This window comes from Panulirus ornatus, chromosome 20, assembly GCF_036320965.1.
Source record: "Panulirus ornatus isolate Po-2019 chromosome 20, ASM3632096v1, whole genome shotgun sequence".
Classification (NCBI taxonomy): Eukaryota; Metazoa; Arthropoda; class Malacostraca; order Decapoda; family Palinuridae; genus Panulirus; species Panulirus ornatus.
This window is the reverse complement of record NC_092243.1, coordinates 42,826,865-42,844,131: the sequence shown is the minus strand read 5'-3', so window position 1 is coordinate 42,844,131 and position 17,267 is coordinate 42,826,865. Positions and strand designations below refer to the sequence as shown.

At 43.9% G+C, this 17,267-nt stretch overlaps 1 protein-coding gene across 4 annotated transcripts in view; it reads right to left on the bottom strand.

The window, feature by feature from the left end:
* Positions 1-17,267, bottom strand: part of LOC139755967 (uncharacterized) — a 100,527-nt gene that overhangs the window by 64,910 nt on the left and 18,350 nt on the right. The window lies entirely within an intron of this gene.

The window sequence follows — 17,267 nt, the reverse complement described above, 5'->3', positions numbered from 1 at the left end:
GGTGTCGAAGGATGACAAGAAGGGTTCTACAAGGTTCAGTTTAGGTCTCATTCTTTTTATCATTCGTATCCATGACCGGGAGACGACCTGGCTATGTCCATGACCTGACCCTGATGGTGTGGCCAGAGGCATGACAATTGGACTACAGTGTAAACAAACGTACATTGATACATTATGACGGCAATATCAAACATTATAACAATGTTTGGTATGTTATTGTTAGGACCAGAAGATAAACGTCTTGGAGCTATATATATATATATATATATATATATATATATATATATATATATATATATATATATATATGGCCACGAAATAATCTGAATACCTAGCTCCTGTATATACCTAGCTGCTACAAATACCTAGATGCTACATATACTTAGCTGCTGAATATACCAAGCTGCTACTTCACCTAGCTGCTACATATACCTAGCTGCTGAATATACCAAGCTCCTACATATACCTAGCTGCTACATATACTTAGTTGCTGAATATACCAACCTGCTACATATACCTAGCTGCTATATATACCTAGCTGCTGAATATACTAAGGTACTACATAAACCAAGCTGCTACATAAACCAAGGTGCTGCATATACCTAGGTGCTACATATACCAAGCTGCGACATATACCTGGCTGCTGCGTATACTTAGCTGCTACCTATACCTAGCTGCTGAAAATGCCTAATGCTACATATACCTAGCTGCTGAACATGCCTAACTGCTACATATACCTAGCTGCTGAACATGCCTAACTGCTACATATACCTAGCTGCTAAATATAAAAGAGAAAAAAAAGATGTGTTTTCCCGCCAGAAATATGAACTACCAAACGACCCGTCAGTGTCAAACTTGCTTCAGTGTACACTGGCCACTGGGCCGCCCAACACCATCCCAGATGAACAACTGACGTCATGGTGGAGATCAAGCAGAGCTGCTTACGTTACTCCGGTCTGAACCTCACAAAGCAACACTCACACTCAATGTCAATTTCTCTAATAATGCAGATCTGATAAATGTTTCCAAATTACAAAACAATAACGATGATTACCTCACGTACGAACTGGACTACAGCGATCAGAAATGAAGTTATGAAGGTACAGGATGGAGATGTATGGAAAACGTGGACGAAATACAGGAATACAGGACTGTGAAAGGAATTACCACCGCGAGGCAAAGGCTGCCATTACATTCCAGTCACAGCTGAAAGAGTGGTTCAATGATAGTAATCATCAGAGCATAAACCTACTGGGGAATAACCGGTATAAGATGCAGGTATCTCTTGTTTACGAAGCACTGGAGACAGTCTGACATCCTGGTAGTGTACTCACAAGTCTGTAGGTGGATCACAACATGTAATCATCACATCCTGGACGTATGTTCTGCTAGTATACTCTCTCACTCATACATGCCAGTATACTCTCTCCATCATACATGCCAGTATACTCTCTCCATCATACATGCCAGTATACTCTCTCCATCATACATGCCAGTATACTCTCTCCATCATACATGCCAGTATACTCTCTCCATCATACATGCCAGTATACTCTCTCACTCATACATGCCAGTATACTCTCTCCATCATACATGCCAGTATACTCTCTCCATCATACATGCCAGTATACTCTCTCCATCATACATGCCAGTATACTCTCTCCATCATACATGCCAGTATACTCTCTCCATCATACATGCCAGTATACTCTCTCCATCATACATGCCAGTATACTCTCTCCATCATACATGCCAGTATACTCTCTCCATCATACATGCCAGTATACTCTCTCATCATACATGCCAGTATACTCTCTCATCATACATGCCAGTATACTCTCTCCATCATACATGCCAGTATACTCTCTCCATCATACATGCCAGTATACTCTCTCCATCATACATGCCAGTATACTCTCTCCATCATACATGCCAGTATGCTCTCTCCATCATACATGCCAGTATACTCTCTCCATCATACATGCCAGTATGCTCTCTCCATCATACATGCCAGTATACTCTCTCCATCATACATGCCAGTATACTCTCTCACTCATACATGCCAGTATACTCTCTCACTCATACATGCCAGTATGCTCTCTCCATCATACATGCCAGTATACTCTCTCCATCATACATGCCAGTATACTCTCTCCATCATACATGCCAGTATACTCTCTCCATCATACATGCCAGTATACTCTCTCCATCATACATGCCAGTATACTCTCTCACTCATACATGCCAGTATACTCTCTCCATCATACATGCCAGTATACTCTCTCCATCATACATGCCAGTATACTCTCTCCATCATACATGCCAGTATACTCTCTCCATCATACATGCCAGTATGCTCTCTCCATCATACATGCCAGTATACTCTCTCCATCATACATGCCAGTATGCTCTCTCCATCATACATGCCAGTATGCTCTCTCCATCATACATGCCAGTATACTCTCTCCATCATACATGCCAGTATACTCTCTCCATCATACATGCCAGTATACTCTCTCCATCATACATGCCAGTATACTCTCTCCATCATACATGCCAGTATACTCTCTCCATCATACATGCCAGTATACTCTCTCACTCATACATGCCAGTATACTCTCTCCATCATACATGCCAGTATACTCTCTCCATCATACATGCCAGTATACTCTCTCCATCATACATGCAAGTATACTCTCTCCATCATACATGCCAGTATACTCTCTCACTCATACATGCCAGTATACTCTCTCACTCATACATGCCAGTATACTCTCTCCATCATACATGCCAGTATACTCTCTCCATCATACATGCCAGTATACTCTCTCCATCATACATGCCAGTATACTCTCTCCATCATACATGCCAGTATGCCCTCTCAGTCATACATGGCAGTATACTCTCTCCATCATACATGCCAGTATACTCTCTCCATCATACATGCCAGTATACTCTCTCCATCATACATGCCAGTATACTCTCTCCATCATACATGCCAGTATGCTCTCTCCATCATACATGCCAGTATACTCTCTCCATCATACATGCCAGTATGCTCTCTCCATCATACATGCCAGTATACTCTCTCCATCATACATGCCAGTATGCTCTCTCCATCATACATGCCAGTATGCTCTCTCCATCATACATGCCAGTATACTCTCTCCATTATACATGCCAGTATACTCTCTCCATCATACATGCCAGTATACTCTCTCCATCATACATGCCAGTATACTCTCTCCATCATACATGCCAGTATGCCCTCTCAGTCATATATGGCAGTATACTCTCTCCATCATACATGCCAGTATGCTCTCTCCATCATACATGCCAGTATACTCTCTCCATCATACATGCCAGTATGCTCTCTCCATCATACATGCCAGTATACTCTCTCCATCATACATGCCAGTATGCTCTCTCCATCATACATGCCAGTATACTCTCTCCATCATACATGCCAGTATACTCTCTCACTCATACATGCCAGTATACTCTCTCCATCATACATGCCAGTATACTCTCTCCATCATACATGCCAGTATACTCTCTCCATCATACATGCCAGTATACTCTCTCCATCACTCATGTGTCGGAGGGAGTGGTGTGTGGGGGGGGAGGAGCCTTCTGCTTCACGCTCCTCCCGCCATCAACACAGACCGGGAATTCACGTTACCATTACACACCTCCAGCTGATAACCTTATCAAAGACCATCGTGTTATCTCTTATCTACCATTCCCATGTACGGTATACAACCCACATGTTGATCCAACACCCATACATAGCCTACATGTTGACCCAGTACACATCACCCACATCATTGACCCAACACGTACACATTACCCACAACCTGACCCGACATATATACCTAACCTACATAGTAATTGTGTGTGTAGATATGTACCTCTCTAACAAGTAGTGTTGCGTGTCGATCAGTGGTGATCTGGGTCACGCTAGCCACACCGTCACTCACGCTAGCCAGGACGTAGTGGTCTGAGGGTAGTGTGGTGGTCTGAGGGTAGTGTGGTGGTCTGAGGGTAGAATGGTGGTCTGAGGGTAGAATGGTGGTCTGAGTGTGGTGTGGTGGTCTGGGGATGGTGTGGTGGCCTGAAGGTAGTGTAATGGTCCTCGGGTAGTGTGTTGGTCTGAGGGTACGGTGGTGGTCTGGGGATAGTGTGGTGGTCTGAGGGTAGTGTAGTGGTCCTAGGGTAGTGTGTTGGTCTGGAGCTAGTGTTTTGGTCCGGAGGTAGCGCCAGAAACAGAAGAAAGGCCACACTCGCTCTAGCTGTCATGTGTAATGCACCGAAAACACAACTGCCTATTCACATCCAGTCCCCACAGACCTTTCCATGGTTTACCCTGGATGCGTCACATGCCCTGGTTCAGTTCACTAACACCATATCGAACCTTGCCATCTTTTCTTTTTTTTTTAACGTTGGAGGCTCCAGTCACGGTCAAAAGTCCACATCAACACTGGGCCTTAATTGTAATATAGAAAGGTTAATGATAAGGAAAAAAGGAAAACAGAAGGAAAGTAAACCAACACTGTGGCGTAGGGCAAGTGGATCAAGTTTTGAGGTTAGCCTGGGAGAGTTTGTAAGTCACATCACTTTTGACTAAATTCTGTCAAGTAAGGATGCAGGGCTAGACCCACGGTGCCCAGATGTAAGAGCAGAACTCCATACAAGGACGGATCAATCCCTTGTGTTAACGGAGCAACTGTTTGGAGGAAAAGAAATTTCGACATCTAAACAGGACACCCAGTTTCTTAAGGACAGACTTAGCTATTTCCTTCAGGCGGGATTTCCAAGATAGAGCGGATGTTACAATGATACCAAATATGTTTACTGAGTCAAGAAGTGGAATTACAAACCCGTTAAAAGAGAGAGGAAAGCTGTGAGGAATTTTCGATAGAGAGGTGGGCAGAAACTTGGTCTTGAAGGAATTAAACTAAACCAGATTTCGTCTAACCCTCTGAAGTATCACGTTCATGTCTGAACTTATTGAGGAAGCTGTGTCAAAACTAGCTAAAGATAGAGTGAAAGAAGGAGCAGAATTGAAGGATGTGGAGAAAGCAGTGTTGAGTCGTCAGTGTATGGGTGCATTTGGTTATTTGTGCTAGAAAGATAATAATGATAATCGTTGATGAAAAAGAAAAAAAAAGTGTAGAGGACAGGACAAAACCTTGAAGGACACCAATATGATAATGGAGAAAAGGGGGAAGGCTGATCCATCAACAACCGCGGAGATAGATCGCCAGGAGAGGAAGCTAGATATGAACGAGCAAAGTGAGGGAGGGAAGCCAAAAGAAGAAAGCATAGAGATGAGACCCCGATGCTACATCCTGTTAGAAGCCTTAGACTACACATGACTCCCCAAAATCTTTCACGGGTGATGACCAGACAACAGTGAAGTAGGAAAGAAGGTCATCAGTGGATCTCGCCTTCTGTAAGCCAAACTGTTGATCAGAGAGAAAACTGAGATTCAAGATGTCTGAGGATATGGAAGCTAAAGAGGGATTCAAAGACTTTGGAAATTGTAGATGTCAAAGCAACTAGACGATAGTTAGAGTGGTTAGAAGGGTCACCCATACCACGGATAGAATGTACCAATGCATGCTTCCAAGAAGAAGGAAAAGTTGTGGATTTCAAATGAAAATGGAACAGGCGAGCAAGCACAGGTCCATGTTCAGAGGAACACTCTTTCAGTACACGGGGATGGATGCTATCAGGACCATAAAACTTTCTTGTGTCTAGAGAGAGAAGCGATTATTGGACAGTTCGAAAAGAATTTTCAGGGAGGGACATAGGACTAGTAAGAGGAGCATCAAGGGGTGAAGGAATGTTAGTATCATCCAAAGTGGAGTTAGAAGAGAAATGGGAATCAAAGAGAGTTGCTTTGTCAACGGGAGAGACGGCTATAGTGACGTCTGAACGGAAAAATGAAAGAAAGGTAGAGCGACAGTTGTTAGCGATGTCCTTAGCTAAAGACCAGAAAGACCTAACAGTGGATGACGAGGAGAGGTTATGGCACTCCCTTTGAATAAACGAACGCTTTGCCTCATGGATAACGTACATGCAGTAATTACGGGCAGTGGTAAATGCTGAATGGGAGCCAGAGGAAGGAGAGTTTTTCCAAGCCCGATATGCCTTATCCCTTACATGAATGGCCTCAGAACAGAAGAGGTTGAACCATAGGTTGGAAGAAGAGGTCGTCTTGGAGGAGGAGGAGGGGATAAATGCTTCTATTCCCCTAACAATAACCTCTGCTATGTGTTTTGCGGAGACAGAAGCATCACCACATAAGAAACAGTGGTCTACCCAAGGAAAGTCAGAAAAGAATTTTCGTAAGTTATTCCAGTCAGTTTTGTTGAGGCGCCAGTATTTACGCTCAGAAGGAGCTGCTGGAGGGGAAGATGCCGCCAGACTAGATACATTTATGAGAGTGTGATCACATGAACCAAACGAGGGAGAGTGGTCATAACGGTCAGGAATATGGGTGGGATGGGAGGTAATTTGCGCTAGATCATTGAGAATGGAGAACGTGAGGGCTACAGTCCCCCCAACTCCCCAACCCCCATCACCTTCCTAATGGGTGGAATTCAATCACACATTGTGGTAAATGTTGAATTCCACTGAGTACATGATCTCGGCGTGCGGTTGAGATGCTACAGTCTCATGGCAGGAGTTGAGGTAGTCAAAGAAATGTATAACATTTGTGGAATCAGGAGAGCAATTGGCGAAGCAGGAAAACTGTGGTCGTTGGAAGACAGACCTTGAGCCACATAACGTCAAAGTTTGGGGACTCAAGGTTCTCGAGGCGTGTCACCGGTGTGTTGATGTTGGGATAAACACAAACACCACCTTTAATCCGGCATCATGAAGGGATATTATAGCTGGATATCATAATGTGGCTATACTGAGTATATCAGTACATCCAGAGGTGTTCCACATGATATCGGCGGCAAAACTAAGTATATGGTGGCAGTCAGCAGTGCTGGGCATGGACTGAAGAAGGGCGTTAATAACGACATTGAAGGAGATGGGGCTAAGGACACCACCCACCCTGACACCGAGCACAAATCATTACACCACCATGACCAGGGTCACCTGAGCGCCAGGTTGCGATTTAGAACGGAAGCCTCACTTCCTGGGTGCCAGTGGGCTATCCCTAACTTTGTGGTCCCGACAGAAGCGACACAATAACATCCTCGATCACAAAAAATAAAGTCTGTGATGAATAACATTTCCTGGTCACGGTGGTGTAGTGATGTGCGCTCATGAAAATCACTCAGGTGATACCAGGTTTCATCCCGAGTACATATCGGTTAAATAGTTTATATATATATATATATATATATATATATATATATATATATATATATATATATATATATATATATTCCTATATATATATATATATATTCCTATGAGTCCACGGGGAAAATGAAACACGAAAAGTTCCCAAGTGCACTTTCGTGTAATAATCACATCATCAGGGGAGACACAAGAGAGGAATATAACAGTCAGTTGATATACATCGACGAGACGAAGCTAGGACGTCATTTGGTTTACCAACTGACTGTTATATTCCTCTCTTGTGTCTCCCCTGATGATGTGATTATTACACGAAAGTGCACTTGGGAACTTTTCGTGTTTCATTTTCCCCGTGGACTCATAGGAATATCTTGATCACGCGCAAAATTGTGATCCTTTCCAATATATATATATATATATATATATATATATATATATATATATATATATATATATATATATATATATATATATATATATATATATATATATCCACGGGGAAATGAAACACGATAAGTCCCCAAGTGCACTTTTGTGTAATAATTACATCAGGGGAGATACAAGAAATAAATAAAACAGTCAGTTGATGTATAATGAAGAGACGTATCTAAGACGCGATTTGGTAAACGAGTGACTGTCCGAATGTAGGTCGGGTGCGCTCAAGTCTGGCAACAAGCGTATCGTAAATTCATGATATGAACAAGAAATGGAACTGTTTACAAATTTTATCAACAATAAAACTACCAATTTGTATAGACATTCACTAATATTAATGTTACAATTCTTTGTGTATTTGATGATAAAAGATTCAGTTATATATCTCGTGGTACAGGAGTTAGAAGTGATAACTGAGCTGGCATTACTCGTCAATACTGGAGTAATGCCATCTTAGTTATAAACTAACTACTGTACCATGAGATATATAACCGAATCTTCTATTATCAAACACGCAAAGAATTGTAGCAATATTAGTGAAGGTCTACACAAATTGGATAGCTTTATTGTAGATGAAATTATTGTGTTGATAATGATCAGAGCCAATGTAAACTTCGCCATCACAGTTATTCCCACACCTTGCCACAACGTTATGAACCTGACTACAGTAAAATCAGTGCATTCAGAGATGATTCTTACCAAACGTTACAAGATATGTGCAGACATTTTTTCCATAACGATAATGTGCTAATTCGGATACTTGAGAGGTATCATAACCTTCCCTACGGTAAATGGTTCATTTGTTATTTATCTTGATACGTAATCCGGTCATCATTGTTCAGTTGTTTTAAACTTCACTTACCATGTAAACTCCTGAATGATATATTCACTGGTGCCCAGTCCTTATTTACACTTGTTTCACTATGTAAGCTATAATGTATTTCTATCATTAAGGATCAGTCCCTCACCTTCTGCGCACTCTGTATCCTCTTTTGTGCCACCATCCACAGGATGGACAGGAGTGCACAGTAAACAGCTGATCCTGCGGCAAAACTTAGATCAGAATCAGTCGCTCACTCGAAATCTTATTTGCCCTCTATTTCAATCCCAGCACCTTCCTCTTGACTTCCAACTGCTTTCTCTTGAACATTTCCCAAGCACTTGCTTTCCCTCTCTGCACGTAACGCCTATACGTTTCTCCTCTCTCATACATCAGCAATTTCAATTTTTCACCACTCACTACCCTCTCTCATATGCCCTTCCCTTACCATCTGCATGCCACACACTTCTCCCGCACATGTAAGCATTGCTTCCCTATATACCTCCCATTCCTCGTCCACTCTCCTAACTTCGTTTACTTTCAACTTGTGCTGTTATTCAATCAGTCTCTCCTGATATCGTTCTCCACAAGCCTCTTCTCCTGGCTCACTCACTTTCTCCAACCTTTTCCCACCCATATAAGGTCCTCGTCTCCACAAGTCTCTGCAGACATTCATCCTCGCCTCCACCAAGAAATCATAAAACTGCTGGATATGAATGAGCTGAGAAGAATACTGGTGTACCCTTCTGTGCTCATTCACATCCAACAGTCTTTCTTCTACATGGTTATGAATCAGTAAATAATCTGATAATGCTCATTTACCATCTGCCTTTCCCATCCATGTATACATATGTATCCCTCTTCTGTTAAACCAGATATTTCCAATTACTTGTTATTTTCCAGCACACGACTCCACAAGTTGTTCAACAAATTTATTCACATTGGATATCCCGTGTTCCCAATAATACCTCTCAACCACCGCATCTCCTTCTCTCACATTCAGCTCAGCCGTCACCAATATATATCCCTCACATCAAGATTTCCGACAGCCTCACTCAGCTCCTGCCAAAACACTCGTCTCTCTACCTCACTCCTTTCGTCAACAGGTGTATATGCAATGTTCGTGTCAGGTCAACGTCAGGTGGTCTCCACCGTCACGACACCGGACCCACCAGGACGTCCCCACCGTCACAACACTAAGCCCACCGGGAAGTCCCCACCGTCACCACGACATACCTACCAGGAAGTCCCCACCGTCACCACGACATACCTACCAGGAAGTCCCCACCGTCATCACGACATACCTACCAGGAAGTCCCCACCGCCATCACGATTCACTGCCCACACAGGAAAGGGTTTACCTCGCGGGTTAAGACAGTAGTGACATGTCCTCAGGGTAACCACATATTGAAGGTCAACTACGAGTGGTGCTCGGCTGCGTCACCATCCTTCGTCCAGACCTGGTGATGGTCATCACACGGACGACGAATTCTCTTGGTGACCCTCTGTGGGGGTTAGCACCAGTCATGGATGATAGCCTGGTGACACCTGGTGGTGGCAGAAGTGATCACCGTTGGTATGGTGGTCACGTGAGCGCTGGTCGTGCAGCAAGGCATGCCACAAGGTGACACTGGGGCCACTGGTGTCACACTGCTAACCCTGATCCCACCCAGTATGTAGGATGACCCCACCCAGTATGTAGGATGACCCCACCCAGTATGTAGGATGACCCCACCCAGTATGTAGGATGACCCCACCCAGTATGTAGGATGACCCCACCCAGTATGTAGGATGACCCCACCCAGTATGTAGGATGACCCCACCCAGTATGCAGGATGACCCCACCCAGTATGTAGGATGACCCCACCCAGTATGTAGGATGACCCCACCCAGTATGTAGGATGACCCCACCCAGTATGTAGGATGACCCCACCCAGTATGTAGGATGACCCCACCCAGTATGTAGGATGACCCCACCCAGTATGCAGGATGACCCCACCCAGTATGTAGGATGACCCCACCCAGTATGTAGGATGACCCCACCCAGTATGTAGGATGACCCCACCCAGTATGCAGGATGACCCCACCCAGTATGTAGGATGACCCCACCCAGTATGTAGGATGACCCCACCCAGTATGCAGGATGACCCCACCCAGTATGCAGGATGACCCCACCCAGTATGCAGGATGACCCCACCCAGTATGCAGGATGACCCCACCCAGTATGCAGGATGACCCACCCAGTATGTAGGATGACCCCACCCAGTATGTAGGATGACCCCACCCAGTATGCAGGATGACCCCCACCTAGTATGTAGGATGACCCCACCCAGTATGCAGGATGACCCCACCCAGTATGCAGGATGACCCCATCCAGTATGTAGGATGACCCCACCCAGTATGCAGGATGACCCCACCCAGTATGTAGGATGACCCCACCCAGTATGCAGGATGACCCCCACCTAGTATGTAGGATGACCCCACCCAGTATGTAGGATGACCCCACCCAGTATGTAGGATGACCCCACCCAGTATGCAGGATGACCCCACCCAGTATGCAGGATGACCCCACCCAGTATGCAGGATGACCCACCCAGTATGTAGGATGACCCCACCCAGTATGTAGGATGACCCCACCCAGTATGCAGGATGACCCCCACCTAGTATGTAGGATGACCCCACCCAGTATGCAGGATGACCCCACCCAGTATGCAGGATGACCCCATCCAGTATGTAGGATGACCCCACCCAGTATGCAGGATGACCCCACCCAGTATGTAGGATGACCCCACCCAGTATGCAGGATGACCCCACCCAGTATGCAGGATGACCCCATCCAGTATGTAGGATGACCCCACCCAGTATGCAGGATGACCCCACCCAGTATGCAGGATGACCCCATCCAGTATGTAGGATGACCCCACCCAGTATGTAGGATGACCCCACCCAGTATGTAGGATGACCCCACCCAGTATGTAGGATGACCCCATCCAGTATGTAGGATGACCCCATCCAGTATGTAGGATGACCCCACCTAGTGTGCAGGAGGAATCCAATATTCATTCGTGAATAAGAACAAAAACTGATGAGGGACGTTCGTGCCGGTGAACGCGCCAAGCTAAGCACCAAGACGCGACCTGGACGTGGTAGACTCAAGTATCATTTCTGTGATTTCGTTCAACAGAAAAAAAGAAAAGATTATTTGGAATTTTTTACATCGTGGATCTGAATTCCTTCTACATAACCTGCATGAGAGCATTGAAATCATGCATTATTATAATGGAGGTAAACACACAGACATACTGACACACACACACACACACACACACACACACACACACACATGTACACAGCTTTTGTTCAGTCCCTGAGTACACCTGGTCCTCCTCCCCATCCGTCATACAGTGTAGTTTGTGTGACAGTATATGAGTACCGATGCAACACTGGGGACTGTCAGCCCCACCACGTGAACTGCACTGGACGTACAACCTGCACCCTGAGCCATCACCTCTCGCTCCACTTACAAGAAGGTGGAATCAAACAGCATCATGAACAAAAGCATGGAACGAGACTAACGAGGGAGATTACAGTGAATAACACCAAAATCATTACTAGTTGCAGTGATCGGAGGAGACTACAGATATTAGAAGCCATTCACATTAGAGAGAAAGCGCCTGTCATCAACATCCAGACAAACATGATCACAGCCATACAGCCTCTCTGATGACCCACCAATAGAACGTAGACGGATGGGACATGTCATTGACCCGCCAAAAGCTACCGAGTCCTGTATTGCTGGACAGGAGGAACACAATTCTGGGTTACGAAGGTCAGAGAGAATCAGACGAGTCCAACATAACCTCAGTTCCACGTCAGGACAATAAAGGCCTCGTTTGGCCCAACTTATTGTATTTAGTGAAGGACTCTCTACATTCCTACCTCATGTAATATTGTTCTGTTTTTCCTCAACTGTAAGTTTCCATATGCTGTATCTAGATTGTAACTCATACAACCCTTCATGAAATTTTTAATATGTTTCTCTTTTCGTGTTTTCCCTTACTTTTATAAGCCATGTACTTTGTGTTTTACATTTTGTTTGCGTTTTACACATCATATCCAAGTTTTGTGACGCAATTTTTTCTCTTTTTGAAGATTAAAGGGGATGCCTCAGTGAAGGCGAGAGCTTGAATAGAATAAATGGATAATAATGGACAATTGGTGTTTGAGCACCCACCTAACGGTAGAATGATACTGAGAAAATTAGAGAACATAAGAAAGAAAATAAATAACTCTGAAAATGTTGTCGCATTCAATTCTGTGTGCCTTGATTATAGCCTCAGTTGCCCTTGCCGTCTCAGCCATGAATATATTCTATGTATTCGATAATGGGCAAAATCAACTCCTTGCAGATATGGAATGTAAGTAGGATCACAATAAACGTAGTTACGGCGCCGGTACAACATCTCTAGATTTTGGGAAGTAGATCTTGTGGGGATTATCTGAGGTGTCCACGAGAGAGTGGAGGATATGGTTATGACAGTTATGACAACACGGATATGCTACTGCAGGAATTCGTTGTGTTATTTTGAAATTGAGCAAAGAAAAACGAGTAACACAGAGAAGAACAAATATATATATATATATATATATATATATATATATATATATATATATATATATATATATATATATATATATATATATATATATATATGTGTGTGTGTGTGTGTGTGTGTGTGTGTGTGTGTTACGTATAAAGTGTATACTAGTCCTCAAATTTAACAGGGTTACTGCTTCCCCATACTGAGATATTGCACAGGTCCGAATTTCGAGAGTGTTCAGCACGGGAGAGACCAAGTATTAGAGTGAGAGACCAAGTATTAGAGTGAGAAGGTGACAGAGTGTGAGCGAAGTGACGTATGTAAAGTGGGATTATGAACGTAAAGGTGAATAGGGTTAGATGCTGGAGAGAATAGAGTAGGCGACAGCGCTGAATCCTGAAGGACACCACTGGTGATCGAATACGAAGAGGAAGCCACTCCATCAAGCGACCACAGGAATGGAACGACTTGAGAGGAACTTGTGCATTAGACAGCAGAGAGAGAAGCGCAAAAGCCAAAGGAAGTTTATGAAAGAAATACTTTTGCTACACCCTGTCAAATGCTTTGGATATGCCAAAGGCCACGACAGTTTATCGTCAGCTGGTGCTGAGAGAGCGTCAGCACCAACAGATAATGTCAGGACGTCATCAGTTGGTGATGAGGTGACCGTCAGCTCTAAGAGCTTGTGTCAGGACATCATCAGCTTAAAAGATCGCTGACATTCCAAGCTTGAGTCAAGCTGTCATGGCATGTGATTATCTGGTCATCACCGCTGACCTTGAGGCAAGTTACGCTGTAATCAGGACATTCCTGCATGTCTTGGCCATAGTCGTGTACCCAGCTTAATATGGGAGGACTCAGGTCCTAGGAACAGTGTGACCCAGATTCTCTGTGTCTCGGGCACAGGATGGCTTGTGTACAGTGTATCCAGTGTATCTAGTCTGCCCAGTACAGTGTACACCTGGTACTCTGTACTCCAGGCAGGAGGTACCCAGTGCTAACAAGTCAAAGTATGCCATAGTTACTGTACGTCTCAAGTGACAGCGTTTAAAGAACTGTATGTTTCGAGTGCTGAGTATAGTGAGTCCCTGATACAGTGACCATATTTGGTACAATGCACCACAGATACAACTTATCCACTGTTCACTGTGACCAGGATATAGTGTGTACCTGGTATCTGTAGGGATCCAGCACAGTGTTTCTTATATACGGAGTCCCTAATACAGCGGTATCCCTGGTGTATATGTCCTTGGTACAGTGTGTACCTGATATATCCCTGGTACAGTGTGTCCCTGGGGTATCATGTCTCTGATACAGTGTGTCCCTGATGTATCATACCCTGGTACAGTGTAGCCCTGATGTACTATGTCCCTGTTACCGTGTGTCCCTGATGTACTGTGTCCCTGGTACAGTGTGTCCCTGATGTACTATATCTCTGTTACAGTGTGTCCCTGATGTACTATATCCCTGTTACAGTGTGTCCCTGATGTACTACATCCCTGTTACAGTGTGTCCCTGATGTACTATGTCCCTGGTACAGTGTGCCCCTGATGTACTGTGTCCCTGGTACAGTGTGTCCCAGATAAACAGAAGTTTACCAATGTAATAATCATATTCATAAAAGGTATTAAGTCACTGCTCAGAAATCATCGTCCAATTATCTTAACGTTTGTACTTGGAAAACTTATGGAAACCATCATTTCGAGATGGAACTGTCAACCATTTAGAGAATCACTGCTTGATAAACGATTCTCAGTGTGGTTCTGGACGATATTGCTCGTGTCTGACAAGTCTGCTTAATTCCTTTTGATATGATCAGTCAGTATGACGAACGTAAAGCTGCTGATGTCTATCTAGATTTTCTTAACGCATTCGATAACGTTCCGCATCAAAGGTTAGTAGCAAACATTGAATCGCATATCACTGATGGGGTTGTACTGCAATGGATAGGATTTTGGTAGACCGACCATAAACAAAGAGTTGTGATGAATGGTCAAGCCTGAGAATGGTTCGACGTAAGAAGTGGGGTGCCACAAGGATCAGTCTTGGATCCACTTATCTTTCTCATATATGTTAATATCAATAATGGACTACATTGCAAGATGTAAAAATTCGCTGATGATACAAAGCTGGGTAATACATCGACAAATTAACTTGGATGTATAGTTTCCAATCGACATAGACGAACTGATGAACTAGGCTCATTGGTGACAAACGAATTTTAATATCATTGAATGCAAAGTTTTTCCATATCGGTAACAAAAACGAAAAGGCAAGGTGCTGTATGAATTCTGTTGAGCTGCAACTGGTAAATGAGAAAAAATACAGACATCATAATCTCTGGTGACCATAAACCAAGTAAGCAATGCACAGAAGCTGTGAGACGAACGAACAAAATTCTCACATTCACAGGCAGGGCCTCCAGAGAGATCATTCTTACTTTCTACAGTTCATTAGTTCGTCTCCATCTTGAATACTGTGTTCAGTTTGGGTCACCCGACCCAAAATAGAAAAGATACAGGACAGAATGGAGAGATTGGTGCGTCGCGCTGCCGAAATGATATCCGAGAATAAACGACTTAAATCTATCTAGCTTAGAAAAGAGGTTACAAAGTGAACTAACACAAGCATTTAAAATGATCAGAGGCTTTCATAATCTTGATCTAACACGGTACTTACGACGTGATTCGTCTGATTTCATTCATAGTAATGGATACAAACTCGTGGGCAAACGTTTTGCTTCGCATGAGACGAAGCGCTGTCTCCTCAACAGGATTGTTAACATATAGGACGATAGGCCAATTAGAGTGGTTCAAATCAGTAATATAGATACCTTTAAGAATAGACTTGATGAATGTTTCGCTTGAGTGTTTCGCTTCAAGTTCACAATTTACATCATTTGTGCCGCCTTAATCATGGTGACAATATGCAGGTTATTCTCGTTGAATTATCTGTTTACAATCAAACTTTTACTATACTATTATGTGATTTTCCGGTATGTTTCACCATCACAAACAACGTTGAAAGGACCCAGTGGTCTGTTGCTGTTTGAATTTCTTTACATTCCTTTCATCCATATCATTTCCTCTTTTCCAGAAGCCGCTACAAACCTTCAGCCTCGGCTCTACCATGTAATGATCAGACATCTCACCAGCTGCCCCTCTCAACACATTCACATTCAAGAGTCTCTCCACTGCCCGCTTATCAGTTACCACGCAATCCAATAATTCCCACATTCCATCGCCCCTACTCACCCACGTGTACTTATGTATGTCCCTCGTTTAAAACCAGTTTTTCCCAATCATTAGTTCTTTTCAGGAGACAATTCTACAAACTGTTCACCATTTTCATTCACTAGATTGACTATTCTATGACCCCCCCCCCCCCCAAGAGGTGTCATTAATTGCCACATTACCCATTCTGGCGTTCAAATCACCCATCACAATACTAGATCGTTTGCATCAAAATTGCTGACACTCCTACTCAGCTCCTCCAAAACACTCGTTTGTCTTCCTTAGTTCTCTTGTCTCCAGATGCACAAGCATTAATAATCACCCACCTACAGTATTCCATTATCAGCTTTACCTAAATCAGTTTGGGGCAGACTTTCTTTCGTTTCTTCACACATTCCCACAACTCCTCTTTCAGCAGCAGTGTTACCCTTTCATTAGTTCTCGACCCCACTAACTCCTTATTTTACTCCTATAACATTCTCAAACCATTCTTCCCAGTTACCCTTGAGTTTTGTTCCACTCAGAGCCAGAACATCCAGGTTCCTCTCCTCAAGTTTGTAACCTGTTTACCCATTCTTCTCATCTTGGTTACGTCCACACACATTCACACATGTAAGTCTCAGCCTCGTTTGGTACCTTTTTGTGTTCCAACTTTTAAAAGTTAGAATACAAGAAAGGAAGAGTTTCCAGCCGCCAGTGGGAAGGCGTATTGCCGCGGGGAATGATAGGGCGTGGGATCGCGAGCGGTACGAGTGAAAGGGCGTGGGATCGCGAGTGGTGTGAGTGGGTGGGCGTGAAACCGGTGGGGCGTGGGTTCGCGATTGGTACGAATGGGCGGGCGTGGGATCGCGAGTG